This window comes from Equus quagga, unplaced genomic scaffold, assembly GCF_021613505.1.
Source record: "Equus quagga isolate Etosha38 unplaced genomic scaffold, UCLA_HA_Equagga_1.0 146_RagTag, whole genome shotgun sequence".
NCBI lineage: Eukaryota > Metazoa > Chordata > Mammalia > Perissodactyla > Equidae > Equus > Equus quagga.
In genome coordinates, this window is record NW_025796728.1 from 2,809,518 (window position 1) to 2,824,496 (window position 14,979).

The window sequence follows — 14,979 nt, forward strand, 5'->3', positions numbered from 1 at the left end:
AAAAAAAACCCCAAACCAAGACAAAAACAAGAAAAACCCATCCCTGCTAAAAATGGTTATAACTTATAAAGAAAGCCAGAGGAGTATAAACCAAATATTTTCCAGGGTAACCAAAGACATATGTTTATTTTATCAGAAGTGAAAGTTGAAAATAAGAAGGTTGTGTATCTATTAAAGAGATCCTGAAAATTCTAGATGAACACTGGAAAGTCTTAAAATGATACAGTGCTCTGATGGTGTGGTTACAAGAAGAGAAAACATATAAAAAGCATGGCATTAGCCCTTGCTATGCCTGAACAGAAAGTTATTCAAAAGTGAAGCAAAACGAAAGACCTAGACATGGTGGTACAACTCAATCCTATTTGAAATTGTTGCAGTATTCCTAAAACTGCCTTGTATTACAGTAGTAATTGGTTTTGTGATTTGTCCTAGAAGATAGTGAAAAATAGTTTAAATTTCATTAAATATAGACCAATGCATGATTGTACTACCCAACATCTACAGAAATGATATGCTGTTTGTCACATAAGCTTTGTTTGCTTGGAAGGAGAAATGATTCCATGAACCTAAGATAAAAAAAAGTGTCAAGAATTATGGCAGAATTGTAGATGTCATGTTGTTAGTAGATTCAGAAATATTTGGTTGGCACTCAAAAATTCTGGGAAGTCTGGATGACATTGATTATGAACAAGTGCATATAAATTAGTATTTTATTCATATTTACCAATTTTTTGGCTTCAAAGATTTGGTTTTAATCATGATTTAGTTGATTATGCCTGTAAGTAAATGGAATATTATATTTTTCTAACTTGGCTAAAGGAATTTCAAATTAAGAAGTTTAAGTACAAAATTAATACTTTAGAGAGTAGTTAGTCCTTTCTCTTGGGTTGAGGATTAAATTCATTTAACAACAACAGCAAAAAATAGTAAGAAACCAGTTATGATCTAAAATGAGGTTAATTTGAATTTAAATACCAGATTTAAAATGTGGTCTATTTAACTGTTGAAAAATGCCAAGATGTTTAATGGTAATAAAAACATGGAATGTGTACCATTATATGTGAGTCCTTATATATGGTAAAAGGATAACTCCCTGTGGTCGTTAGTTTCATTCTTAGTAACCATCAAATTATTACAGATATGATACAGTTCACAATCCATGACTCCCTCAGAGTTATTATAATTGGACTTTGAAAAATATGTATCCCAAACATTGTCTGTAATGGGATAAATATTGGGCCTAGCGGATATGTGAACTACTTTGCAAGTCTGTTTATTTTAGTGAATAAAATAAAAATGTATCAAATGTATTATTAAATTATTGATATATTAAGGTATTGATGTATTAGTTCAATCATTGGCTAGTAAAAACATTATTTGTCACTACAAAGAGAAGGAAGAAATGAGGAAAGCTATAAATTAAAAGGAATTTAAGAGACATGGTCGGGCTGGCCCCTTGGCCGAGTGGTTAAGTTCATGCACTCTGCTTCGGCTGCCCAGGGTTTCGCCAGTTCAGATCCTGGGCATGGACATGGCACCACTCATCAAGCCGTGCTGAGGTAGCGTCCCATGTAGCAGAACCAGAAGGGCTACAACTACAATATGCAACAATGTGCTGGGGGCCTTTGGGGAGAAGAAGAAGAAAAAAATAAATAAATAAACAAAAAATAAAAGATTGGCAACAGGTAAAGATTGGCTCAGGTGCCAATCTTTAAAAAAAAAAAAAAGAGACATGGTAACAATTGCTTGTATGAATTTTGTTTAGATCTGAGTTGGGAACAAACTGTTTACAAAAACACTTATGAGACACTTGTGGAAATTTGAGCACTGATTGGTAGTTGATGTTATAAAGAAATTATTTATTGTACATTTTATAATATCGATTTATGTTTAAAAAGCAAATCTTTCTCTTAGAGACATATGGAATTATCTATAGATGAAGTGGTATGATGTCTGGAATTTGCTTCAGAGTAATCCAGAGTGGTGGGATAGGGGTTGAGGGGGTGGGTGGAGATAATAAGTGAAACATGATTTTCCATGAGTTAATAATGGTGGGTTCATTTTACTATTCTCAGTAATTTTGCATTACTTTGAAATTTTTCATAATAAAAATTAGAAAAAATGTAATGCAACATCGGGAGAAGATAATTGCATCACTAGTGATGTTACTATATAATATATTAAGAAGTAAGGATAGATATGAGTGACATACAGATGTACTTGTTATTAACATATCTAATGTGTAAATGTTGCCTTTTGTTTTTCTTCAGAGCCGAAGCCATTTATTTGAATCTTGGATGATTAACACCTAAATGCTTAATTCTCAAAACTGCTCGAGTCCCACAGTCAGGATTAGATGATCCGAGTTACCACCAAGAAATTACTGTCCTGAGTTCTACGGTAAGATCATAATAAATATTCTAAAGGCTAGATAGTGACTATGAGGTCTAAAAAGATTTTTAAAAGCCGTATTTGAGCACCTAGCTCCTATTACAATTTTTTTAATCTTGTAACTATTATACCAGGAGTTCAAAGTTGTGATAAGTCAACCAGAGATCTTAGAAAAACCAACATGCAAACAAGGCTTTGTGGCATTTCCTCCTCGTAGATTCAGCTAGTAATGGATACAGTTTTGTCTCTGGAATGCCATGCTTTTCCCCTGGCTGTATGTCTGAGGGTGGGTCCTCCCGAAGCTGATGCTTAAAAGGAGTTTGGCTTCCAGAATGTTTGTTCGAGATCACCACCCATGAAGAGAGGGGGTTAGGAAGCAGGTTGAGCAGAGGGCACTGAACTGGAACACAGGCTCAACAAAGCCTTGGCCAGCTCTGCAGGGAGTATTGCAGTTGTGAGAGTTTCTTTTCCTTCGTAAACAGTAAGCTGCTTGGGAATAGAGACATATCTTCGGTGCCTTGGCGTTTTGCACATGGCATTATAGAAGCTGCTCAGCAGATATTCGTTGAATGAAAGAGATGTGAGAAGAATCCTGTGGTCTCTTCTGTTACACCTAATCCTTGCCCTTCCTCTCCCCAGTTGAAAGTGCAGGTTAGAAGGTGGGCTTCACAGTGACACAGGTGGTTGCCCTGCATATCATGAACAAATGTGAAGGTAACTTGCCCTCTATAATCGGCATGTGTTACATATACTATTTCCGGGTTCCATACGTAAGGAAGACCTGCAGAGGGACCTGAGGGAAACCACAAACATAAGTTGTAACAAACATGATATCATATCTGTAAAGAGGTAAAAAAACAACCTGGAAGACACAGTAATAACTTCTATATTAAGGCATACAGACAGTGGTTCTAACCGGTTTTTTCTGTATATGGGCAATAGGCTGATCAGATATGAATTTTTATCCTTTTATGCTCAAGGGTTAAGAGAGAATCTACTTCCTAGAAGCTTTTTTTTAAAAGTCAACATTTTTTTTTAGAAGGTACAGTCCTGCTTCAGGGCAACAAATTTAAGTGTTTAACTTTCTTGTTTTTCCTTCCTTTTTGCTGTAAGATTCCCTGAGATAGGTTTTGCATTAATAAATCCTCTAAATTTTCTCTGAACCTTAATATTAATGCTTTATGTGTAGATGACCTTCAGTTAATCTTTTAAAGGAATAAGCTCAGGAATAATTGGCTTCATAATTTCTGTGGTAGAAGAATAAGGATTAAAAACTCAGCAGTTCAGAACCAGAAATTACTTGTTTTCACATTACAACAATTTTTCCTACCTATATAGACAATTTTATACTTCATCTTTCAAATATGTAAGTGATTTTCTTCATGTTGAGTATTGGAACAATGAGGTTGTATTTGTGTTTCCCTAAGTGAATCAAATTTTTTTTTTATTATTAAAATGTATATCCTTCAAAGTTATCGATTTGATTACTTAGGGAGTTCACGCTTTATCTGTTCCCTTTGCTTTTTCATTTCCTTGTTGCTCACTCAGTACCCCCACCAGAGGGCAGGCAAAGGAAAGGAGAAAAGAGATTAATTTCAGTTCTCAAAGTCTTATGTAGGCACCTTTCCCTGGCGTATTTTGTCATGTTTCTGGGTTACATTAAAGCAGTAGGATCCACTACTTTTGCTGTTTTAAAATAGTTAGTAGAATGTTCAGTTATTTGGAAATAAATTATGTAAGGTTGATTACTGGGTTTATTGAATTAAATATTCATACTTTAAATTCTTCAACTTTATATTCTTAGGTCCATTTATTTTAAATTATCAATTATGTTTTTGGTAATTCATGCCAAGGTTTCTATCACTACTGTTAATAATTACAATTGATTGTAATGAGGAGGTATTTTGTGTTTAAAAAGTGTATTGGAATATTCATAATTCAATATAAAGTTTTACATCGTTCCTTTTCATGTCCCATAAAACTTGAGGTCCCTGAGGTGCATTAGGGAATTTTCAGAATGGTAAGAATTATCTTTTGAATACAAGTTACTGTTTCACACTTTAGCCGTAAGTTAATTTAAAGGCACACACACCTCACTCCAAAGTAAATTTGTCTTAACATTATCACAGTGTAGGTTTTCAAAGTCTAAATATTAGACTAGGTGAATGCTAAACATTTTATAGTCTCGATACTGCTGTTAACACACCCATCGTAGGTGTACACGTCCATGTATATAAAGTACAGTTTCATGGTCTGTAGCTGTTGGGTCTGTTATCAGTGTGAACAGCAAAGGTCTTGGAAATCAGCTTCAAAACAGCTGGCAGCTGACCTCCTGGTGTTTAGCACCACCTAAATTCACATGACGTTTCTTTGCTCTCTGACGCAAATAGTGTACCTCACCTTCTCATCAAGGAAGTTGGTACAAGCTCCTTTCTGTGTGCTTGTGGGTCTAGTAATGTAGGATAACTTTAAAATGGATTTTTTAAAGAAAGTCGTTCCTCCCATTCTTTCGGGAGATGTGGTTTTGGATACTAAAGAGAGTTTTCAGGAAAGTTCCCCAAGATTACTTAAGATGAGACGCCTTAGCTTGCCTTCATCAGAGAAGACTGTAGATGGAGAAGACAGAATCAGTATCTGTCGTAGTAATTACAATAATCAACGTCATCGACTGGGTAAAGTAAAAATGTATTATTTTCAATCCTTTAAAAAAGCATTTTAGAAAAGTAAAATTATTTTTGTAAGTATGAATTCTAGTGAGCATAAATCTTTATTTTGAAACTCAGGTTTAAATATTAAAATATGTTTACTACAATAAATACGTAGTCTAAATATTTTTAGTATCAGAATTTTTGCTTTGAGTTTAGATGGAGAAATACTGATATTATGCATCAAGATAAAACCATTAATAAAGTTAGCAGTTTGGTGAACTTTGGAGAACATTTTGATAATGAAGTGTTATACTTGTTGGAAAATGTTGTTGTTATAACCTGTAGGATATGTAAATAAAAAAAATTGAATTTTACTTATTAGTTAAATTTTGCTTCAAAATTATGTCCCATTCTTTTGTCCTAAAGAAAATGAATATTTGGAATGAAATATAAAAAAAGTCACATCTTTGAATACAATGATTATTTTGCATCACAGTACTTTTGTTTCGTATAATTCTGCAAAGTTAAGTTTAATGACTTTTAAAGTTTGAGAGGGTGATATTCATTACGTGTTAGGATAAAAATCAGTTTTGCATATAGTAACTAGCCAATATTGAAAGGAAAATTCTTTAGGAAGAAGATGGAAAGTGCTTTAAGTTTTGAAATTTTTGACTAAAACACTTTAAAATGTTAAAATGTTCCAGATAATTATGAATTTTTTTCTTTTAGGGAATAAATTACTCTTACAAAATTAATGTTATATTTAGTTGAAAGAAGAGAGTTTCTGTAAATCCTCTGCAAGTTCAATATATATATATTATAGAGATCTTTTTAAAGATTGACACCTGAGCTAACATCTGTTGCCAGTCATCTTCTTTTTCCTTCTGCTGCTCCCCTACCCCCCCCACCAGTACATAGTTGTGTGTTCTAGTTGTGAGTGCCTCTGGTTGTGCTAGCTGGGATGCAGACTCAGCATGGCCTGGTGAGCGGTGCCATGTCCGAGTCCAGGATCCAAACCAGCGAAACCCTGGGCCGCTGGAGTGGAGCCCGTGAACCTAACCACTCGCCACGGGCCGGCCACTCAATATATATTCTTATAGCTGTTTTCTATGCATATTTTAATATGCACATAGACATTTTTATTTATAGAATTTAAAAATGAGATTTACTACCCCAACTGTTCAGAGACTTGCTTTTTCGTTTAATACATCGTAAACATCTTTCAGTCTCATTTAAAATGCACTCCATTGTGTGGATATAATAATTTATTCAATCAGTCCCTTATTGAAGCACATTTAGAATGACTTTAATTTTTAGTTATCAAAAATAATTATGTAATAAATATCCATTTATATATCACTTTATGCCTTTAATTGCTTTTTAGTATAAATTTCTGTGTGCATTTAAAGTTTTGATAGACAGTGCCAAGTTACCTTTAAAAATATTTCAATTTAAGCTCCCCAGGGCAGGATAGGAGTGTCCCTAGTTCTTTCTAGTCTCCCTAACATAGTTTCTTGTCAGTTTAGAAAATAGAATCATAGCTATGAGAAGCCATACTTTCTGTTTTAAAAATATGAATTATGTAAAAGAAAGGAGAAGGAGTTTCTAAGCTTTATAGAGAAATATATATTGATATCTACACTATACCGGTATTAGAAGTCATTTTTTTATACTCTTCACTCATTTGGGGAGTTGAAAGGGAGGTGAGGCCATTGATAAGTTAGTGCCGTTTAGTTTCAATTAAAATCTGTAAATCATTGAGCACTTAGTTTTGGTTCTATAGTGCATGCAGGCATAAGTGAAAAATATAGATATATTAATATGTGCAGTTATTTAAGTTATTAAAAATTTACTTTTCCTTTAACTTTCAGTCTTGAATCATTTAGTTGTTTTCTTTCTGTACCTCAGCCTATGTGGTTGGACTTGGTATTTAAATGCAATATGCTATGCCCATCAGTTTAAAATGGCTCCTTTTTTTGAAGGCTGTCTTACACATTTTTGAAAATAGCGTACATGTTATAAAGTGTACCAATTAGATTTTGTAATTTAAGTTTCAAATAAGCACTCAATTTAATAATTAAAAATTTCCATAGTTCATGTGTTTTTACCAATCACAGTCAAAGCAAAGCACAGTCATGGAGTACTGAAGAATCTGTTGTCTGAAACTCCAGAGGCTACAGGTCCTTTGTGGAATAACTCTTGCTTAATATTTTCTTCAAAAGTAGAATTCCACTTTAGGGAATGACTATTAAAATTAATTTCGAGGTCGTCTTTGGCAATTTCTGTTGAAGATTTGGTTTTAAAGTGTCGGGTTGTTAAATTTAAATTTACTAATCAAAGTCCTTTTCTCGAATCTCAAGATTTGATACTAAATTTATATTGTATTATAAGAATCGAACCCACATGGTTTGCACTAGCCTATACATAGGTTACTCGCAACTCAGCGTGAATGGATTTTACTTCCTGTTTACTGGTGGTTCTGGGTGTTAGAGATAATGCAGTAGTTTAGCCAGATGTTCCGCAAGTATGACTGAGTACAGTTCTTCTAAGGGGCGTTAGGGTTTTGTTCATTTAATGAAAGGAGAAACCAAGAGTATGAAGAGATTTCATATCAGTAATGCAAAGAAGGAACTATTCATTTTGAGGGAAACTGATCTGTAATCCCGTAGCTTTGTACTTAAATCAGTGGGTTCCAACCTCCTTCATTATTAATTCAAAATTTAAAAAGTTATTTCTAAGGAATGTTAGACAAGATTGCAATATGGATTGACAATTGTACTTTTGTGAGAGGATCAATTGAGAATAAGATAGTTTGCAGTATATAGAAATTTACCTGCTACTTTTAGCTCCAGAAGTATTTACAGATGCTTATGATTTCTTTAACAGGAATATGCATAGAATTTTGAGGTATTGCAGGGGTTGATATTTTGAAGAGCATTTTTCTTGGCTTTTGATAAATTTTTTCATTTTTTCACTTTCTCTAAATATTAATTTATTTCATATTTTAAAATTTTTATGGAAATTCTCAAATAACCCACCGTGAATTTACCAGAAATCGTCTATTTCTCTATAAAATATATTAACAAATGCCTGTAGTACGCTGCTCACTGTTCAAACCCCTGCCATCATTTCTGCTCCCAGCAGGTTGAGTTGTGGGCTTACCAAGAGTTAGTTGTGTTTTAAACCAAACCTGTTTTTGCCAATTATGCTTGTAATTGTGATCATGTAATTTAATTAGGTATTACATAGTTTAGTGAAGTATGAGACTGAAAAGAGTTGTTTCGGTGTAAGTGAAGTTGAATGCTTTGGTCAGACTCCCTAAATTTGCTTTTGAATTACATGTGGGCCAGAGAAGTGTACAAGATTGGAAGGATTTGCCCTCACATACCTTCAACTTCCCACTCCACTTTGAAGAAATTGAAACTGGAAATTGCAGATGACGTACATGGGTTGAATTTTAGGCAACAAAGACACTGGTGTAGTCAGCAACTTCACCTTAAGAGACAACGATTGGCACTATATCAAAAGGCTAGGGAATAAAGCAGGTTTTATATTTTAAGCTAAAGTAAAATCTTTAGTGGACCTGTTGTTCTTTTATTCCTCTGATTCCTAGTTTAATGGAGCTATTTGACTAAATGATTAGCTAACAGTTGTAATTTACAGTCAAAGGACTCTATTGTATATTGATGTGAAATGTTGCAGTTTTCTTAAAGAAGTAAATCATTTATTTTCCCCCCACTTCCTTAATAAAAAAAAAGAAATCAAAGTGTTCATGTATTCATGTAATGTAATCTTCTTCATAAGATGCTTAAATATCCATGTATTTTTTTGTGTAGAGTCCTAATCATGTCATCAAAGACTACTCACTGATAGATATTATTTATGACAATTCTACTCATTTATCTTCAGGCATAAAAGTTGGTGGGGAGAAAATGCCCTTCACTGATTTAGAATATACTACATGGTTGTCTGACCATTGAAGAACAATGAATGTTAGGCATAGTCATGAGTCAGATCCGAAGAATCAGGCAGTGTTTTTCCACAGGCTTCTGTTGTGACAGCTGCAAAGTCCTTGTATCTCCAGGATTGGGTTATTTTTATTCTGATGGAATCAACCTTAATTTTGTTGTTGTTGTTCATTCTGTTTGTAGTCAAGAATAAATGAGTGTAAATATAGTATAAGATTGATTTTTTTATAATTCACTAAGAACAGAGATAATGATATATACTAGGTATATGTCAGCATTAAAGATGAAAGAAACTTTTGAGCACGTTCTGTATTCTGCGTTCTGTTTTCTTGCTTTGTTTTACCATTAACTTAAATGGTCTCATTTATCTGCCTATTTAGTGCTTTCCAGTCCCCTTTCCTCCTGAAATAGAATGTAAGTTGAGCATGGGGTTTGCTCTGCCTACTGATGTGTTCCAGGGCTTGGAACATAATAGTTGTTCAATAAATGTTGGTTGAATGAGCAGATGTTATCTAAGTCCTCTTGAAAACCTGGTGAGATAGGTTGTTATACAAAGTTTTAAAAAATTATCTGAGGTTTTTCAGCTACTAAGTGGTATAGCCATGCCATTGTTTTAAAGTCAGGCATTTGCTCTTTCTGCTCCACTTCATCGCAATGTTTGATGTTTTTGAATCTTTACATATAATTTTTTTTTCCTGAGGAAGATTTGCTCTGAGCTAATATCCGTGCCAGTCTTCCTCTATTTTGTATGTGAGCCACCGCCGCAGCATGGCCACCAGCGAGTAGTGTAGGTCCATGCCCTGGGATCGGATTCAGGCTACCAAAGCCGAGCATGCTGAGCTTAACCACTAGGCCATGGGGCTGGCCCTAAAACATTTTTTTAAAGACTAGTGTATCAATCAAGTTTATTAGTTCCATTAAAGAACGTCGCTGTTTTTGGTGCTCTCATTTTAATTAGGAGCTAAACTTCAATAGGAAAAGATTTTAATTTCAGTGTATATTAAGCATTACTCTTTGAGGCCCTGTGTTTTGCTTTAATGAACAGATGATAATTTTTTATAACACTGGTTAGATAAGCTGATTAAGTGAATAGCTGTTTCACATGACTTTTACAAAAATAATTAAGAGACACACATTGAGATAACCATTTCCATTTCATTACAAAGTGTTAATGACTCCACAGGATATAAACATTTGAATAGTATACTGGTTTACCTCTCTTGAGGTATTCAGCACAGCTTACTATAGGGGACAAACCAAAATGTGGCACTTGTTATAAAATTCCAAGTGCCTTTTGGTTGAATTTTAAAGGCTGCTATCTATATTTGACTAGTAAAGAAGGGGGAAAGCTAACTGTTACTAACTGGATTTCCTTAATAAGTGATCTTTTCAGCTTTGTTTTTGCAGAACCATTGCTCTCAATGGTTAAATTTTGTATCTCCAGAATAGCTCCTTTTTGTTTGATATGCCCTATATTGGGTAGGGGAACAGCCTGGCAGGCCAGTTTCTTTTGAGAAGGAAGTGAGATGAGTAATGAGTCATTTAAGTCTTCCTCAGAGACTGGACTATTCACAGGGAATTTAGAGAAGGTCCTGGGAGAAAATTAAGATGAGATTTTCTTCTGACACTTCACATGCTTGTAGCGATCACAGACCAAAGGAGATGCAGAAGCGTTTGGAATTGAAATGTGATAAAAAGGTTGCTGGGCAGGGCAATGTCATGGAAGAACTTGGGGTCCAAATAATATCTGCTATGGAATTTCTGGTCTGGTCCAAATGATGTCTTGCGCTTACTGTGTAAGTGTGTGAAGGAGTTCAGGAACTCTTCTTGCTTATACAAATGAGATTTGGAAGCATTGGGCTTTCATAGTGTGTTCGCTTACTTAAGAAGACCTTTGGAGCACTTTTCAGGCTGTAATCATGGGAGGATATAGGAGAGGCCTTATTGGGTTTTTATATTCATGCCTTCTCTGAATCTATGAGAATCTCATGATTGAGGAGAGATACGGGGAAGACCTACAACGTGATGAGAGAGAGGCAGTAAAGTACTGAGAAAGGAGTGGAATGGGGCTTTGGTCCAGACTGAGCTGAGCTCTTCCAGTGACTAGCTGTGTGTCCTTGAACAGGCTACTTAATCTCTCTGAGGCCAGTTAACCTCACCTATCAACTTGATACCGTTTTTGTAGCATTGTTTTCAAGATTATAAAAAATAGCAGCAAAGTTGGCACATAGTTCAAAACATGGTGGCTTTTATTATTTATAAAAGCTTTTGGATTTCTGTCTTGGAGGTAGATAAATTTAACTAGAATTTATCCTTAGAGCATTCCATCATAGAAAATATTCCAGGAATTTGGATCCAGGTCTTTTATTGTGCATAATTCCAAAAAGAGTTAGCATGTGATTTATAGCTACGTGACAGTTCATGGGAGCTTGAGTTGCAACACCTTTTCCTGTGCTTCCTTCTCTGTCCACAGTGGGTGCTCTTCCAAATAATTCCTGCCAAACTATTGTGTGGTTCAGATACAAAGGCATCTAGAAGTTAGCACAACAGTATTGCTTCAGTAGTTTCTCTTGGCTGTTTTTGAAATTAGCCTAACACTTCTTAAGAAGGATCATTTTAGACTGTCTTCTCAAGTTATATAGATGTATATTTTTTAAAATTGGAACAGTTAAGTATGTCTAGAGTTAGGATCAGGGTCTTCTTTGGCTTTTAGAAAAGACTTGCAAGAAACAATGGAAGTAAATGCACGTGTCTCCCTTTTTAAGGGGCCTGGAATAGCTTCCTCTCTGTCCCGCTTACTCTGCTGTTTCCTAATCACAGAACTGATATTTATCCAGTAGGTACTGGCAGGGTGATCCTGGTTGTTAAAATATTTATTATTCCTCGTATCAGTTGACATTTAGCTACTGCTCCATCTCCTCTCCGAAATGTTCCTGCTGCTTCAGTCCTCCTGCCCCAACCCCAGGACCCTCTGGGACCACCCCAGGTTTCATCAACTAAACGATAAGTCCTAGGCACATGTCCTGCCCTGGAACCCACCTTCGCTCTGAGGCTGGGCTTGCTTGAATTGTTCAGTTACCTTCCTGGTGGCTCACTATGTCAATGATCACCCCTGCTTATTCCTCACTTAAGAAGCAAAAGGAAGGAGGTATTGTGTCTAAGGTAAAATAGTTGAAACAAAAGGGGATAAGAAAAGTATATAACTGAATAAATATTAGGCAAAACATACTGAAATAATAAAGGTGTGAAAAGATGAATAGGATGATAAAAAAATAATATCTATATTGGAAGATACTAAAGTGAATAATGGAGATGAGGTTAAAAAAAACCACAGTAAAATAGGTTAAGATGACTAAAACTAAATGTAAGATTAAAATGTAACTAAAGGAATATACTAGAAGAGTTAAACAAAAATAAAACGTGCTATAAAAAGAATTCAGGAAGCAACGTACAGTCCAAGGGTCAACTCCACCTGTGTACAAGTAGTAGCCTTTGGGTTGAGGCAACGATAGGTAGTTACAAGCTTCCAACCCTGGTGAATTCCTGCAACTGGAACTCTGCAGGGGGAGCAGAAGTCTCTGTGTGACGCTCTTTGGGGTTGAATAATTTCCCCCACTCCCAACCTTAGTTAATTATTCTGTGTGTCAGGACTCTAACTCATTGTCCACTAGCTTCTATTTTTGATATAAAGGGATTGTTTCTTCTACTGGATAATGAGTTTACGAGATAGTGAGTTCTTTGAGAACTGAGTTGTTCTTCTTTATGTGGGTAGCCCCAGAACTTAGCCCAATGGCAGGCACTTACTGAGCAGTTGGTAAATGTTTGTTGAATGTTAGAGTCCTCAGTCCTTTCATTCTTGTCCTGTATGTGCCAGAGCAAGTTTTGTTGCTGAGAGCTGCTGTCAGTTGCCATATTTAGCCCACTGACTTTTCCTTCAAAACCATCTACTACAGTAGGCGGTGGGCAGTGGTTTGGAGGCAAAATCACCTTTCCATTAGTTTCAAAATGAAAAAAGAAAAAAAAACCCTCATATTGAGCAAATAATGATCTAGAACAGAGGTTAACAAACTTTTTCTGTAAAGGGCCGGGTAGTAAATGTTTTTGGCTTTGCCGGCCACAAGTTTCTGTCACAATTAGTCAGCTCTGATTTCGTAGAGCAAAAGTTGCCTAGATGGTACATGAATGAATGTCTGTGGCCACGTCCAGCACAACTCTATGTAAAAAACAAGTGATGAACCAGATTTGGCCTCTGGGCCAAAGGGTTCCAACCCCAACCTAGAATATGGAAAAGAATTTTGCTGACATCAGAGAGCTTCATGCGGGTATCTTACCTGGGAAGCAGAGAATGGAAGCTTCGAAGATGGGATCCAATATTATGCTTATTTATATTTTCTATAACTCTTAGAATAGTGTTTTATCTGTAGTAGATGTTCAATAAATATTTATTGCCTTTATTTGGGATCTAACGATATTACTTATTCTCCCTGGGCTTGAGATGTCTCATCTAAAATTGAAGGGATGATGTTATCTTCACAGACTCTCCAGTTAAGAAAAAATATGTGATTCTGTGACTGTTTGTGGAAGGCCAGATGGTTTATTCTTTAAAGATAACAATTGTTGGCTTATCACATTTCCTGTTTGTCTTCAGTACAGTATCCTGATGTGGAGTTCTGAAATGGTTGCTTTCCTCCATCGTTATGTTTTATGGACATCTCCACAATGGAACTCATTGTCCACTAGGCCATACCTTTACCCGTCCCTGTCACCCTATCCTGCCACACAAGTGGATAGAATACACACTGCCTTACTTTAATCGTAAAATTTATTAAGCCTAGTCAGTTTTTTTTGTTTGTTTAGAAGAATAAATTAGCTGTAGAAGTAACCTAGACAATCTCAAGTAATTCTTTGTAGAAAGCTGGCAATCAAGATGAGGGTCAATCTGTCTTTTAAGTATTATATTTTTCTAACTTCTGTATCAGCAAAGGGAACATGCCATCATTGATTTATTCATTTAAACTGTTAAAGATGAACAATCCAAATAGTTTTAAATATTACAGATGTAAATTATAGTCACCCTACCTAAATTCTAAATTCTTCTTTCACTTAGACTTTTGATAGATTTTTCTGTTTCTAAAGAGTGAATTGTTTAAGGTTATGTAAGCTGTCTGATAATTTCTTATACTCTTCTCAAGATGAAATGTAAGTTGGTATATATTTCTAGTCTACAAGATAAAGACACTCTAAAGAACTCTGAAAAGTTCTTTGTAAGGAATACAGAAAATTTCTCTTTACTATTTCTTAGGCTTCTGAATTTTCCCAGTCTCTCTTTTTAAAGAAGTATAGGTATAGATGTATGCGAAAAATGACATAAACAAGATAGTGATATTTTTATATTAGTATAATTTGAAAGTAGCTCTTCTTAAAGTTTAATGTGCATAAGAATGACCTAGAGGTTTTATTGCTAGGTTTAGGGTGGGCCTTTAAGGAATGTTAAGATTATGCAGGTAGCTCCTTCCAGTTTACTTTTAATATAGTACATTATGATTAAGCTTCACCAGGCATAAACATTTTCCTGTGTTTTGGGCTTGCCCATTGAATTCTACTGAACACTCTCTTCGTCTTTTCTTCCTGACACTACTGGTACCCTACTTCCTAAGTGTGATTTTGGTCTTTACAGTTGGTTACCTCTGCAGCTTATTGATGCTTTCTTTCCTTTCCTGACTTAGGGTCTTCCTTTTATACTTTATTACAGCCTTGCTGACTTACCCTTTTGTTTTAAAACTAAGAGTCATATCAGAGGTGGCTCTACAATAAAAACCTCTAGTTGGTTGAAAATTTATTATGCTACTGACAATGTTGGAAAAATCCAGAAAGGCAGGTGTTGGCAGGAAATAGTGAGCCTTTACTTTGTGATGGGTGCTTCAGGGATAAGTTAACCAAAGGTCTCCATGGACCCTGGACAGTTGATGGTT

The 14,979-nt window shown here is 35.3% G+C and overlaps 1 protein-coding gene across 1 annotated transcript in view; it reads left to right on the forward strand.

Annotated features, from left to right (window-relative positions):
• Positions 1–14,979, forward strand: part of LOC124232912 (protein furry homolog-like) — a 243,199-nt gene that overhangs the window by 58,074 nt on the left and 170,146 nt on the right. Inside the window, exon 3 of the mRNA XM_046649823.1 lies at positions 2,271–2,400. The gene's annotated coding sequence lies outside the window, so the exon portion shown is untranslated. The remainder of the gene's footprint in view (positions 1–2,270; positions 2,401–14,979) is intronic.